This window comes from Schistocerca cancellata, chromosome 7 (genome assembly GCF_023864275.1).
Source record: "Schistocerca cancellata isolate TAMUIC-IGC-003103 chromosome 7, iqSchCanc2.1, whole genome shotgun sequence".
NCBI lineage: Eukaryota > Metazoa > Arthropoda > Insecta > Orthoptera > Acrididae > Schistocerca > Schistocerca cancellata.
This window is the reverse complement of record NC_064632.1, coordinates 378,447,352-378,462,566: the sequence shown is the minus strand read 5'-3', so window position 1 is coordinate 378,462,566 and position 15,215 is coordinate 378,447,352.

Sequence of the window (15,215 nt, the reverse complement as noted above, 5' to 3'; positions counted from 1 at the left end):
TATTCAGTGTCCCCTCGACGATCACCAGTGGCGTACGGCCAGTGTAGGAGATCGCACCCCACACCATGATGCCGGGTGTTGGCCCTGTGTGCCTCGGTCGTATGCAGTCCTGATTGTGGCGCTCACCTGCACGGCGCCAAGCACGCATACGACCATCATTGGCACCAAGGCAGAAGCGACTCTCATCGCTGAAGACGACACGTCTCCATTCGTCCCTCCATTCACGCCTGTCGCGACACCACTGGAGGCGGGCTGCACGATGTTGGGGCGTGAGCGGAAGACGGCCTAACGGTGTGCGGGACCGTAGCCCAGCTTCATGGAGACGGTTGCGAATGGTCCTCGCCGATACCCCAGGAGCAACAGTGTCCCTAATTTGCTGGGAAGTGGCGGTGCGGTCCCCTACGGCACTGCGTAGGATCCTACGGTCTTGGCGTGCATCCGTGCGTCGCTGCGGTCCGGTCCCAGGTCGACGGGCACGTGCACCTTCCGCCGACCACTGGCGACAACATCGATGTACTGTGGAGACCTCACGCCCCACGTGTTGAGCAATTCGGCGGTACGTCCACCCGGCCTCCCGCATGCCCACTATACGCCCTCGCTCAAAGTCCGTCAACTGCACATACGGTTCACGTCCACGCTGTCGCGGCATGCTACCAGTGTTAAAGACTGCGATGGAGCTCCGGATGCCACGGCAAACTGGCTGACACTGACGGCGGCGGTGCACAAATGCTGCGCAGCTAGCGCCATTCGACGGCCAACACCGCGGTTCCTGGTGTGTCCGCTGTGCCGTGCGTGTGATCATTGCTTGTACAGCCCTCTCGCAGTGTCCGGAGCAAGTATGGTGGGTCTGACACACCGGTGTCAATGTGTTCTTTTTTCCATTTCCAGGAGTGTAGATGTTTATGTAACGGTTTGTGGCATGATGTTCACATGCACCTGAAGTTCTTTTTCTCCAAATTAATTATTGACGGAAATGCCCGCCCCATCCCACCTCCACAAGCCCGTCCCTCATCATCATCAAGTCCGACCAGCAGACTGAGGTCCACGAAGTTTAAGAAATCCGGAAGTGTCATCCAGGCATCCGAGCACGAGTGATGTGCGTGTAGAACGGGTTCGAAAGTCATTTTATCCTCTGACCAACGTAACCAATCAAACTCGACTGTTGGAGCTACCAAAAACCACAGTGCACAGGGTGCTAGGCTAGAGATTGAATATTCGTGCCTATAGGGTGCAGCTGTTCCATGCGCTTCAGCCTGATGACAGGTAAAAAGGTACGTAAAGTTCCGCATTGTGATCTGTCCAATTGCCGTGTCATCCTCTGCCATGGAGCCATGGGATGCAGTATGGGGCATGTTGTCAGCACACCGCTCTCCCGGTCGTTGTCGGATTTCTTGACGTTAGAACTGCTACTAAGCAATCGAGGAGCTCCTCAGCCGCCCTCACAAGGCTGAGTGCATCCTGTGCCACTCCTCCCGTCAAGGAAAACCACGTGGCAGTACCGCGAATGGAGCCCACGGCAGTCAGTCACTCTTACCAATCAGCTATGGACGAGACAGTGTTAACCGATGAGAAGCCAAACCACAAAGCATTTGCAGCAGAGATTCTCACAGATAACAGCACAGAATACAATGCTGGTGCAGGCCCAAGTGTTTTTGAGTACACTCTTCGATACACATTGTTGAACGTAGAGCCCCATAGAAACGACCTACCTGTTACCATGTTGCCCCAACGTCATCGTCAGCTAATGTGTTTCTTGACTTCCGCAAGGCGTTCGATACAGTTCCTCACAGTCGTTTAATGAACAAAGTAAGAGCATATGGACTATCAGACCAATTGTGTGATTGGATTGAAGAGTTCCTAGATAACAGAACGCAGCATGTCATTCCCAATGGAGAGAAGTCTTCCGAAGTAAGAGTGATTTCAGGTGTGCCGCAGGGCAGTGTCGTACGACCGTTGCTATTCACAGTTTACATAAATGACCTTGTGGATGACATCGGAAGTTCACTGAGGCTTTTTGCGGATGATGCTCTGGTATATCGAGAGGTTGTAACAATGGAAAATTGTACTGAAATGCAGGAGGATCTGCAGCGAATTGACGCATGGTGCAGGGAATGGCAATTGAATCTCAATGTAGACCAGTGTAATGTGCTGCGAATACATAGAAAGAAAGATCCCTTATCATTTAGCTACAAAATAGCAGGTCAGCAACTGGAAGCAGTTAATTCCATAAATAACCTGGGAGTACGCAATAGGAGTGATTTAAAATGGAATGATCATATAAAGATGATCGTCGGTAAAGCAGATGCCAGACTGAGATTCATTGGAAGAATCCTAAGGAAATGCAACCCGAAAACAAAGGAAGTAGGTTACATACAGTACACTTGTTCGCCCACTGCTTGAATACTGCTCAGCAGTGTGGGATCCGTACCAGATAGGGTTGATAGAAGAGATAGAGAAGATCCAACGGAGAGCAGCGCGCTTCGTTACAGGATCATTTAGTAATCGCAAAAGCGTTACGGAGATGATAGATAATCTCCAGTGGAAGACTCCGCAGGAGAGACACTAAGTAGCTCGGTACGAGCTTTTGTTGAAGTTTCGAGAACATACCTTCACCGAGGAGTCAAGCAGTATATTGCTCCCTCCTACGTATATCTCGCGAAGAGACCATGAGGATAAAATCAGAGAGATTAGAGCCCACACAGAGGCGCATCGACAATCCTTTCCACGAACAATACGAGACTGGAATAGAAGGGAGAATCGATAGAGGTACTCAAGGTACCCTCCGCCACACACCGTCAGGTGGCTTGCGGAGTATGGATGTAGATGTAGATGTAGACTGCAATGGGCACGAATTATCGTAATTGGATCGTGAATCAATGGAAACGTGCTGCCTGGTTGGATAAATTACATTTCTTGTTACGATAGTCATCTCTGGATACACTGTCACCCGGAGGAACACGACTGCTCGAAGCATGCACCACCCCACGTACACAAGCTAGTATGGGCAGTATTATTGTATGCGGGACGTATACCTAGGCTACAGTGGGGCCTATTGCAGTAATCGTAAGCAGCGCGACAGCTAAGAAGTATGTAAAAGGTATTGTGGATCATCTGCATCCGTTCACATTTACTGTCTTCCCAAACAGCGATGCCATCTTCCAGCAAGATAACTGTCCGTATCACAAGGCCCGAATCCTAATACAGTGGTTTGAGGAGCATGATAACACATTCACGTTGACGTCTTGGCCACCAAATTAGTGTGTTCATAACCCGATGGTACACATCTGGGGTGCTATCGGGTACCAGTTCCGCTCCTAAAAACCACCACCCGTAATTTACGGGACGTACTGACTCGCTTGTGGACACTTGCCTCCGGGAGCCTAACATGGACTTGTGGAATTTTTGCAACGCAGCATCGCTGCTATATTGCGCTTCAAATGTATACCAACAACGCATTATGATGGTGCTTACAGTATTTTGTCTCATCTGTGCTACGTGAAATGAGAAGCACACGATGTAAGACAATGACGCACAGAGGAAACTGAATAGTTAATGGGTCAGTCGAAATGATCGTCGAAGAAAGTGTGAATTCAACTGCTCAGCAATATTCAGCGTGATTCAGCTGCCCCTACCGCTGTCGTTGTATGCAGTCCGCAATGTTATAACTTGCCTTCATAAATCACGCGCGAGATTTCCATGTTCTCTCGCTCACTATTAGTCTTGCAGAAAAGAATGAACAGATGTTCAGCAAATTTAATGTTGATTGTACTGAGATACGTTTTTGTTAGAGGCTGTAGTTCTCGAGTCATTCAAGAAAAACATACAAAAGTGACCTTCAAAAGCACCCCCACTCCCACACTTAGTCCCCGCCAGCCAGGATTTCTAGTGAGTTGTTCTTGGCATTCCCATCCACCACTGTTCATTCCAAAATTTGCGACTGCACGATATACTACCCACATTCGACCTCCTATGGTCACCAGTGACTGGCCTTCCTACGTCACCGGCTTAGTCCATCACATACAAATTGTAAAACTGACGTTTGTGTAGATTTTATCTAGTAATTTTGTGAATTCTAACAGCACCATAACAACGTTAATTCGTCAGGCATTCTGACTACGAAACTACTGCCATTGTGTTAACTTTGAATCGAATTTTCAACGTAATTAGCTTTAGCGTAACGTTTGCGAAAGTCATTTTTCGTTCATTGCCCTCACGGGCACGTTTAAATCAATAATGTTAACGAAGTAGTCGACTATGCTGGTGGCATAACAGCCTTATCACTCGAGACAAATAAGGTCGAATATCGGGAATCATTCGTATAGTGGTAGGTTTTGTACAGTGGCAGGCGGGAACGCCACGAACAACATACCAGAAATTCTGATAGGTGAACTATTAGTGTGGGTAGGGGTGCGTTTGAAGGTCACTTTTGTCCGTTTTTCTCGAGTAACTCGAAAACCGTAGCCTCCAGCGAAAACGCAACCTAGTACGAAATGTAAGTATATTACGTTTCCTACAAAAAGGTCCTGCTCATTTTTTCTGTGGGATTTATACGTTGCGCATAGCAAGCGAGAGAATATAAAAAACCCGTACGTGGTATCTGAAGGCCTGCTATAACACCGATGATTGCGTAAAACGACAGCGGTAGGAGCAATTGACTCGCACTGTAGATGTGTTGCTGGGAGACAGCTGTTTGTGTTAAATCCAATTAGTGTAAAACATCTTTTTATGTCCTTAATTTATCTTTGTGCTTACTGCGTCCTGCCACGTCTCTCAACTCTTTAAGGGTTTACCTTTCTGTGCCACGATGCGCTGCACCTCCGCGAGTCCTAAATTAATGCCACCTTCTCCTCGTACACTAAACGTATTTCTTTCTGAGTGCTGGTACAATGTGAATGAAGTGTTTTGATCCCTTACTTCCTCTTCCTTTTGAAATGTTCAACGCATTTCTTCCTTTTGTTTTAACTTTACCTGAATTTGGGATCCAGAATGATGTCGCACAACATTTATAACCGCCTTTGGTTTACATTGTACATGTTATTATCATTAAGCTGTTACGTGTCCACACAATAGAACTCCTGACGTTCGTATCTGACACTTTGCTTCTGTATGTTTTTCGGAAAAATGGACTGTTTCGATAATAAATAAATATAGAGCATAACACCTAATGGATGACGGATCGAAATTTCGGTTAGGACGAGATTCAAATCGACCGCGGTAGTTTTGGTAATTATAACGGTGTGATTTAGGCAAACCCCAGAATACGCAACGAGACTGCGATGGCAATGACAATTTTTACAACGAAATATAATCTTTCTGGAAACGAAGAATGAAGCAGACGAAATTACAAGTTATGTGGAAACTTTTTAGAATACTGCACCTACGATTCCAACTATCCACTGCCATTCCAAACAAAATGTATTAAGGAAATTTACCTAAACGATTGTATGGTTTGTCCAAAAGCACCTACACCTACTGTAAGTGGTTCACGCCACTCTACTCCCAGGAGCAATCTGTCCTTCCAGGTAAAATAGGAAGTGAGCATCATCTTGTACTCAACATACACTGAAGAACCCAAACGTTATGACAACCCGCAATAAATTTCAAATGATAGTAGTGAATACTCTGTTAAAGAATCGTAAGAAGAGGAAGTGTACGTGGAAAACACCCGGAGACAGGGAAAGGTTCCAGATGGATAACATCAGGGTCACACAGAGATTCCAAATCAGGTGTTGAATAGCAAGGTGCATCCAGATGCAGTTACAGACTCCGACCACAATTCAGTAACGATGAAGAATAAACTGAGTTTAAGAAAATCTTCAGGAAGGATCTTTGTCGAAGGAAGTGGTTTGCTGAAGTACTGAGAGACTTCGCTGTGGTTGTGGATACTGCGACGAGGAATACCAGAGTAGGCATTTCAGTCGAAGAGGAGTGGACATCTATAAAATTGGTAATCACAGGTGTTCGACAGAAAAAAGATAGGACAAGAAAGGTAACTGCGAAGAAATCTCGAGTGACCGATGAAATACTTCAATTGATTGACGAAAGAAGGAAGTACAAAAATGTTCAGACAAAGACAGGAATACAACAATACGAATCCCTAAGGGAAGAAATAAGTAGGAAGTGCAGGGCAGCCAAGGCGAACTAGCAGCAGGAAACGTGTGAAGAAATCGGAAAAGAAAAAACCATCGGAAGGACTGACTCAGCATATAGAAAAGTCAAAATAAACCTCGGTGAAATTAAAAGAAAGGAGGGTAACGTTAAGAATAGAATGGGAATTCTACTCTTAAACGCACAAGAGAAAGAGCGGAAGGGTGAAAAGAGTACGCTGAAGGCAATTACGAGGAGTAGGATTTGTCTTACGACGTGACACATGAATAAACGGACGATGCGCATGACATAGGAAATCCAATATTAGAACCGGAGCTTGGAAGACTTGAAATCAAATTAGGCTGAAAGGATAGATAACATTCCATCGGAATTTATAAAATCACAGGAGAAGTGGCAGGCACCCAAACGGTTATACAAGATAGTTCATAGAGTCTATGAGACTGGCGATGTACTATCAGACTTTCGAAAAAATCCATTCAATTACGAAAATAGCAAGGGCAGATAACTATGATGCCAACACATAATCATCTTAAAGCTCATGCATCCAACCTGCTGACAAAAATAAAATACATAATGATGGAAAAGAAAACTGAGGAGCAGTTAAATAACGATCAATTTGGCGTTAGGAAAGGTAAAGGCATCGGAGAGGCAGAACTCAAGTTGCGATTGATAATTGGAGAAAGAATGAGAGAAAAATCAAGAGACGCTCGTAGCATCTGTCAGCCAATCACAACGTTCGAGCACTTAAAATGATACAAAACTTTCGAAATTCTGAGGAAAATAGGTGTAGGCTATAGGGAGAGACGGGTAATGTACAATATGTAGACTACTGGCCATTAAAATTGCTACACCAAGAAGAAATGCAAATGATAAACGGGTATTCATTGGAAAAATATATTATACTAGAACTGACATGTGATTACATTCTCACGCAATTTGGGTGCATAGATACTGAGAAATCAGTACCCAGAACAACCACCTCTGTCCGTAATAACGGCCTTGATACGTCTGGGCATTGCGTCAAACAGAGCTTGGATGGCGTGTACAGGTACAGCTGTCCATGCAGCTTCAACACGATACCACAGTTCAGCAAGAGTAGTGACTGGCGGATTGTGACGAGCCAGTTGCTCGGCCACCATTGACCAGACATTTTCAATTGGTGATAGCTCTGGAGAATGTGCTGGCCAGGGCAGCAGTCGAACATTTTCTGTATCCAGAAAGGCCCGTACAGGACCTGCAACATGCGGTCGTGCATTATCCTACTGAAATGTAGGGTTTCGCAGGGATCGAATGAAGGGTAGAGCCACGGGTCGTAACACATCTGAAATGTAACGTCCACTGTTCAAAGTGCCGTCAATGCGAACAAGAGGTGACCGAGACGTGTAACCAATGGCACCCCATACAATCATGCCGGGTGCGTTCACCGCGATGTCGCCAAACACGGATGCGACCATCATGATGCTGTAAACAGAACCTGGATTCATCCGAAAAGACGACGTTTTGCCATTCGTGCACCCAGGTTCGTCGTTGACTACACCATCGCAGGCGCTCCTGTCTGTGATGTAGCGTGAAGGGTAACCGCAGCCATGGTCTCCGAGCTGATAGTCTATGCTGCTGCAAACGTCGTCGAACTGTTCGTGCAGATGGTTGTTGTCTTGCAAACGTTCCCATATGTTGACTCAGGCATCGAGACGTGGCTGCACGATCCGTTATAGCCATGTAGATAATATGCCTGTCATCTCGACTGCTAGTGATACGAGGACGTTGGGATCGAGCACGGCGTTCCGTATTACCCTCCTGAACCCACCGATTCCATATTCTGCTAACAGTCATTGGATCTCGACCAACGCGAGTAGCAATGTCGCGATACGATAAACCGCAATCGCGATAGGCTACAATCCGACCTTTATCAAAGTCGGAAACGTGACGGTGCGCATTTCTACTTCTTACACGAGGCACCACAACAACATTTCACCAGGCTACGCCGGTCAACTGCTGTTTGTGTATGAGAAATCGGTTGGAAACTTTCCTCATATCAGCACGTTGTAGGTGTCGCCACCGGTGCCAACCTTATGTGAATGCTCTGAAAAGCTAATCATTTGTATATCACAGCATCTTCTTCCTGTCGGTTAAATTTCGCGTTTGTAGCACGTCATCTTCTTGGTGTAGCAATTTTAATGGCCACTAGTGTACAATCAAGAGGGTACAATAACACTGGATGACCAAGGACGAAGTTCTCAGATTAGAAAGTGTGTAAGACAGGAATGCAGTGTTTTTCCCTACTGTTCCATCTATTTATCGAAGAAGCGATGACGAAAAGTTAAATAGTGGGATCAAAATTCAGGATGAAAGGATATCAATGATGAGGCTCGCTGATGACATTGCCATTCCCAGTGAAAGTGTAGAGGATTTACATGATCTGTTTAACTGAATGAACAGTCTAATGAGTGGAGATTGTGGACTGAGAGTAAATCGAAGACAGACGAAAGTAATGATAAGTAGCAGAAATCAGAATAGAGAAAAACTTAACATCAGTATTGTTGATTACGCTTTAGATGAAGATAAGGAATTATGCTTCCCTGGAAACAAAAGAAACCACAGACGCAGCAAAGAGGACCACAGGCACAGAAGGCATTCCATCCGAGGGTAGTCAACTATTCTCAAACATAGGTCTTAATTTGAGGAAGAAACTTCTGAGAATTTAGTTTGGAGCACAGCATTTTGTAGTAGAAAAACATGGACTGTGGGAAAACCGAGGACAGAAAAGATGAATGTTAAACAGTAGCTGGACTGATAAGATAAAGAATGAGGAGCTTCTCCGCAGTATCGGTGAAGAAAGAAACCTAAGGAAAGTAATAATAAGAAGAAGGAACAGGATGATAGGAAATTTGTGACGACACTAGTAAATGACTTCCATTGAATTAGAGTGAGCGGTAGAGGGTAAAACCTGTAGGGGAAGATATACACTCCTGGAAATGGAAAAAAGAACACATTGACACCGGTGTGTCAGACCCACCATACTTGCTCCAGACACTGCGAGAGGGCTGTACAAGCAATGATCACACGCACGGCACAGCGGACACACCAGGAACCGCGGTGTTGGCCGTCGAATGGCGCTAGCTGCGCAGCATTTGTGCACAGCCGCCGTCAGTGTCAGCCAGTTTGCCGTGGCATACGGAGCTCCATCGCAGTCTTTAACACTGGTAGCATGCCGCGACAGCGTGGACGTGAACCGTATGTGCAGTTGACGGACTTTGAGCGAGGGCGTATAGTGGGCATGCGGGAGGCCGGGTGGACGTACCGCCGAATTGCTCAACACGTGGGGCATGAGGTCTCCACAGTACATCGATGTTGTCGCCAGTGGTCGGCGGAAGGTGCACGTGCCCGTCGACCTGGGACCGGACCGCAGCGACGCACGCATGCACGCCAAGACCGTAGGATCCTACGCAGTGCCGTAGGGGACCGCACCGCCACTTCCCAGCAAATTAGGGACACTGTTGCTACTGGGGTATCGGCGAGGACCATTCGCAACCGTTTCCATGAAGCTGGGCTACGGTCCCGCACACCGTTAGGCCGTCTTCCGCTCACGCCCCAACATCGTGCAGCCCGCCTCCACTGGTGTCGCGACAGGCGTGAATGGAGGGACGAATGGAGACGTGTCGTCTTCAGCGATGAGAGTCGCTTCTGCCTTGGTGCCAGTGATGGTCGTATGCGTGTTTGGCGCCGTGCAGGTGAGCGCCACAATCAGGACTGCATACGACCGAGGCACACAGGGCCAACACCCGGCATCATGGTGTGGGGAGCGATCTCCTACACTGGCCGTACACCACTGGTGATCGTCGAGGGGACACTGAATAGTGCACGGTACATCCAAACCGTCATCGAACCCATCGTTCTACCATTCCTAGACCGGCGAGGGAACGTGCTGTTCCAACAGGACAATGCACGTCCGCATGTATCCCGTGCCACCCAACGTGCTATAGAAGGTGTAAGTCAACTACCCTGGCCAGCAAGATCTCCGGATCTGTCCCCCATTGAGCATGTCTGGGACTGGATGAAGCGTCGTCTCACGCGGTCTGCACGTCCAGCACGAACGCTGGTCCAACTGAGGCGCCAGGTGGAAATGGCATGGCAAGCCGTTCCACAGGACTACATCCAGCATCTCTACGATCGTCTCCATGGGAGAATAGCAGCCTGCATTGCTGCGAAAGGTGGATATACACTGTACTAGTGCCGACATTGTGCATGCTCTGTTGCCTGTGTCTATGTGCCTGTGGTTCTGTCAGTGTGATCATGTGATGTATCTGACCCCAGGAATGTGTCAATAAAGTTTCCCCTTCCTGGGACAATGAATTCACGGTGTTCTTATTTCAATTTCCAGGAGTGTATATTAGACACAGAACATAAAGTGCTACTTTGAGATGAAGAGGTTAACCTAGAAAAAAATGTCACCAGATGTGTACGCACAGGTCACACTGTTCCTGAGCTTTCCGTATGTTCCCCATCGAGAAGCTGAATTTGGTGCCCAAAACATCAACCTGAGACTGCTACTATAGAGCTCCTCAAACCAGTGTAGTACAATTCCGGCTTTGTGGCACTGATAGTTACGCTGCTGGAATATGACATCAACATTGGGGAAGACATCAAGCACGAAGGGTGAAGATGGTTCTTAATAATGTTCTCGTAGTACACAGCTTTCACAGTGCTTTCGATTACTACCTCAGGTCCCACAGAAAACCAGATGAATGTCTGCCATAACATTATGCTGCGTCCGTGGCGGAATACTTGTTTCGAGCAGGAGTTCGCCTAGACGATAGTTTTTCAGGCAGCATCAGTGGCATGTTGTAACAACAAACGTGATTTATGCGGCCAGGCGACGCGTTTACACTGATCCAAGATCGAGTATCGATGATCCCGTGTCCACTGCAATCGTGAATGACGATGTCGTTAGGTCAACAGAGGGCCACGTAAGGGCCATCTGCTACGTAATTCCATGTTCATCATGCTCGCCGAACGGTGTGCCCACGACAGGAGCACGTTAACAGCCGACCACCGTCGCAGTTTACGAATTGGTTGTTATCAGATTTCAAGCCATAATCCTGTGCCCCTTCTCAAATCCGCTAAAATCAGTAGATTTCGCCATTTGCGGGCCATATCTTCGCCAGAAGTACTCCTCGTTCGACTCATATCACTTTATATACTCCCTTTACCGCGTCACATACTGACAATGTCACCAGTATGCATTCAGTTTCGCGGTTCGAAATGCTCACAACGTTGTGCCTCATGAGTGTGCTACTTTATAAAGGCACCGGAACGAAATGTTATTATCATAGCGCAAAAAAGACGAATATATCCTAGCAGTGTTAGAGATGTAAAAGAAGAGAAATAGCTTCTAGACTTATCTGGCACATTCAAAGACTTTAAATCACAAGATCTTGACATATTCGCACATTCTTTCTTCTTTGTTTTAGTATCAAAATCAGGTAGTTTGATGCATCGTCAAGTGAAGTAGCATAGTACTGATGTTATACCATATAACACACACCATCATATCATCCCACACGACATTTGTCATATCGTGCAATATTTCCTTAGAACTTAGGATGCATACAGCCTGACTCTGGCTACTTCCTATTATAGATTCACCCCATCTCTCGACTTCTTCCTGTTGTAGATGCATCCCACTTTCTAGAACCACTTAAATTTGTGTCTATTAGTTCTTACACTCCTCAACATACATGTAATAGGGGATGAGTCTGGGACAGAAGTGGTCCCTCGGGGAGGAAATCAGCCGCCCCCCCCCCTCTCCACCTAGAAATCAAAATGTTGTAGGAACAAATCCGCCAACCACCACCATAAATTTTACCCCCCCCCCCCGCCTCCCTAGCTAATACATGTATGTTTTTCGGCCATATGATGTTATATATTGTTTACTGTGGCCTGCGAATCTTCTGGATTTTAGTCACAGGATCAGGGGCTTTAACCTATAAATACACGGGTGTCAAAAATTAAACCAACAAACGGAAATTTTGCAAGATTTTGCTCATTTTGCCACAGAACAATATAAACAGGTGATAGAAAAGTAGGAACAGTTTAAAGAAAGCAGACCGTAAACAACTGCAATATGTATAATGGTAGACAAAAATGTTCTTCATCTTTCCAACTTAACGCATTTGCCCGCTGTTGTGTACATAGTTCCGCGTAGTCAGCGCGTACACAACTTTCCCACTAGAGCGCGCCCCGCTAAGCACAACAGCACAGGCGCAGCGCTCGTCCGTCTCCGCACTATGAGATGGCGCTGTCTTAGAGACAGACCAAATTCTGCTTCCACCGATCCGCTTGTTAATATGTAACGCAGCCAATGAGATTGCTGCTAACGTAGACCCTTTTCTCCTCGCGGATCACACTCGCGCTGTGATACCTGAACGCGCGTGGTATTATAACGAGTGTAGAGACCTCTGATTAGTCAGTCTGCATCAGTCTGCATTAGTCTGTAGTCAAGTTTCAGTTTGCGCCTAATAAGATTATCATATTCCTGTACATAGCCATGAAGATAAATGTATAGACACTTTGTCAAGTATCAGAGATATGTGAGTATAAGATTAACGTACCAATACCAAAGGAACTTCAGATTGTCAATAGTAAATAGCATCCAGAATCAAGTTAAGTAATTTTATGTTGTTGTTATTTTAATAAATGTGTGTGAAAATTAATCAAGTTCTGTTTAAAGTTGGTCACCGTCAATCTGCTACTCTAAGCGTGCAAGTGGCCTGTCTATCGTCTGACCGAACGGCAGAAGATAAACATGCCACGATAACACCACGAGACATATTGCTGACACTCGCCTAGTTCGCTAGAGCGACAAGTAAAATAATCTGCTGGTGTGTGTACCGAAGGTATTAGAGTACGCACACCACACCCGCACATTCTGACAACTGGTCAATGTGCTCAGAATGGTGTGTCACAGGCCTGGGAGCAATACAAGCCTGACAACGACGAGGCACGCTGTGAATGACATCATTAATCTCATGTTGAGGCAATAAAGCCCTTTCTTCCTTAGAGCTACTCGCTAGTCTTGGAGAGTAGTTGGAGGATACTGACACGCTCTATGAGATTCAAATCGGGAGAGCGAGCAGCCCACGCCATGTGTGCGATATCTTCCGCTTCCAAGAAAACAACAAATGCTCTTGTTTTATGAAGTCGGTCGTTATCGTCCGTCAATACGAACTCTAGGCCCGCACCATCTTTCACGAGTCACACATGAGGCCCCAGTATCTCGTCACTATACCTGACAGTAGTTAAACCTTGCCAATTCACCTTTACAGTTTCATAAAGACGTACTTATCACGTCAACATAATCTTTGCCCACAACATTAGGAATCCTCATAGATACTGGTCTCTTTCCATGATATTCCACATTCCCTCCAAATGCGAATGCGTCGAGAATCACTCTCCAGACCAAATCGGAACTCATATGTGAAAAGAATATTAGCCCAGTGTTCGACTGCCCAAGAGGCATGTTGACGACTCGACTCTAGACGTTCACTCCATGAACGCGCACATCACAGGTAAACATGCAGCAGGTCTCCAACAATAAAGGCCACTCTGCCGAAGAATTCTGTACACCTTTTGCCTCTATACAACGCGCCCAGTGGATGCAAATTCGGTAACGTGCCACCGCAGACGAAAGGTTCCTCATCTCAAAACACTCACTACACACCTCTCGTCAGCCTCTAACAATTCGTCGATGGAGTTCGAACTCATCGGATATCAGAAGCTGTGCATTAAAGTTGAGACTACATGGTTGAGGGAAGAGGAAGAGACAAAGCGAGTCACACGCCATTACTGTATTCTAAGCTCATTGATACCAAGTAAACTACACCTGTGTTGTCGGCCGTATGGTATTTACTGCACTGGAACGAGTGACGCATCATTGGTAAATGCGAGTCAATAAATTCTCTACGAAGTAGCGTCAGTGCCATGATTTATCACAATATTGGCAGCCCTGGCGATGTATGAAATATGACGTGCGTCACTGTAGAAATACGTACTGTCTGTCACCCAGTGGAAATCAGCAAAAGGTCAGAGGCTGTATGAGTTCATCAGGCAGAAATAGAAATTGAGTTGCAACAGTGTTCTGTGGAAAAAGCGCCGTGACAGGGCGTATTTCAGTACCTAGCAATAAAAGTATTATGTAAAAGGAAAATAAATGAATATGATGTCGATTCAGTCTTCCTTGCCGGCCGCGGTGGTCTCGCGGTTCTAGGCGCTCAGTCCGGAGCCGCGCGACTGCTACGGTCGCAGGTTCGAATCCTGCCTCGGGCATAGATGTGTGTGATGTCCTTAGGTTAGTTAGGTTTAAGTAGTTCTAAGTTCTAGGGGACTGATGACCACAGCTGTTAAGTCCCATAGTGCTCAGAGCCATTTGAACCATTTGAACCAGTCTTCCTTCGCTTCTTGGCAGCACAACTGCATAATTATAAATAGAAAACACAATATTGTGTATTTTCTACAGTATTAATTTATTTCCTTAACCGGTTTTTGGCATACAAGTCCATCATCGGACTAGAACAGAAGGTACAATATTTCTGTAGAACACTGAAAAGGGTGCTGTTTACCGAGAGTGAGATACGCACGTAAGTTTCATCTTTCACAGTGTAGTGCTAATGTTGTTGAAAATTAGCAGTTATTCACTACTATGGATAGCCAATGGATTTAAAAATGTTAAAATTAGACAGTAAATAAGTATAAAAAGAACAAATCAGAAAAACTTTCACAGTGAACTGAAATAGAAAGTGCCTAAATAACAATTTAAATTACCAGTATAGTAAAGTGAAATTACTACGAGACAAAAATGCCGGAGAGTAGCTTGAAGAAGTATTTCATACGGAAGGTGATACAGGAACATAATAAAAGGTGGAACTGACAACTGTAGGAAGCATAAAGCATGATATCATAAATGACAGAGAGGAAAAGTATTTCTGCATGTCCACTTGCACCACCTACCATCAGGCAATTGTCTAAAGGATATCAGGGCCATAAAAGACTTTAGAATTTCAGGTGACCATAGATGTAGAGCAGAAGTAGCAGCGGTTCAGACGGCTCCT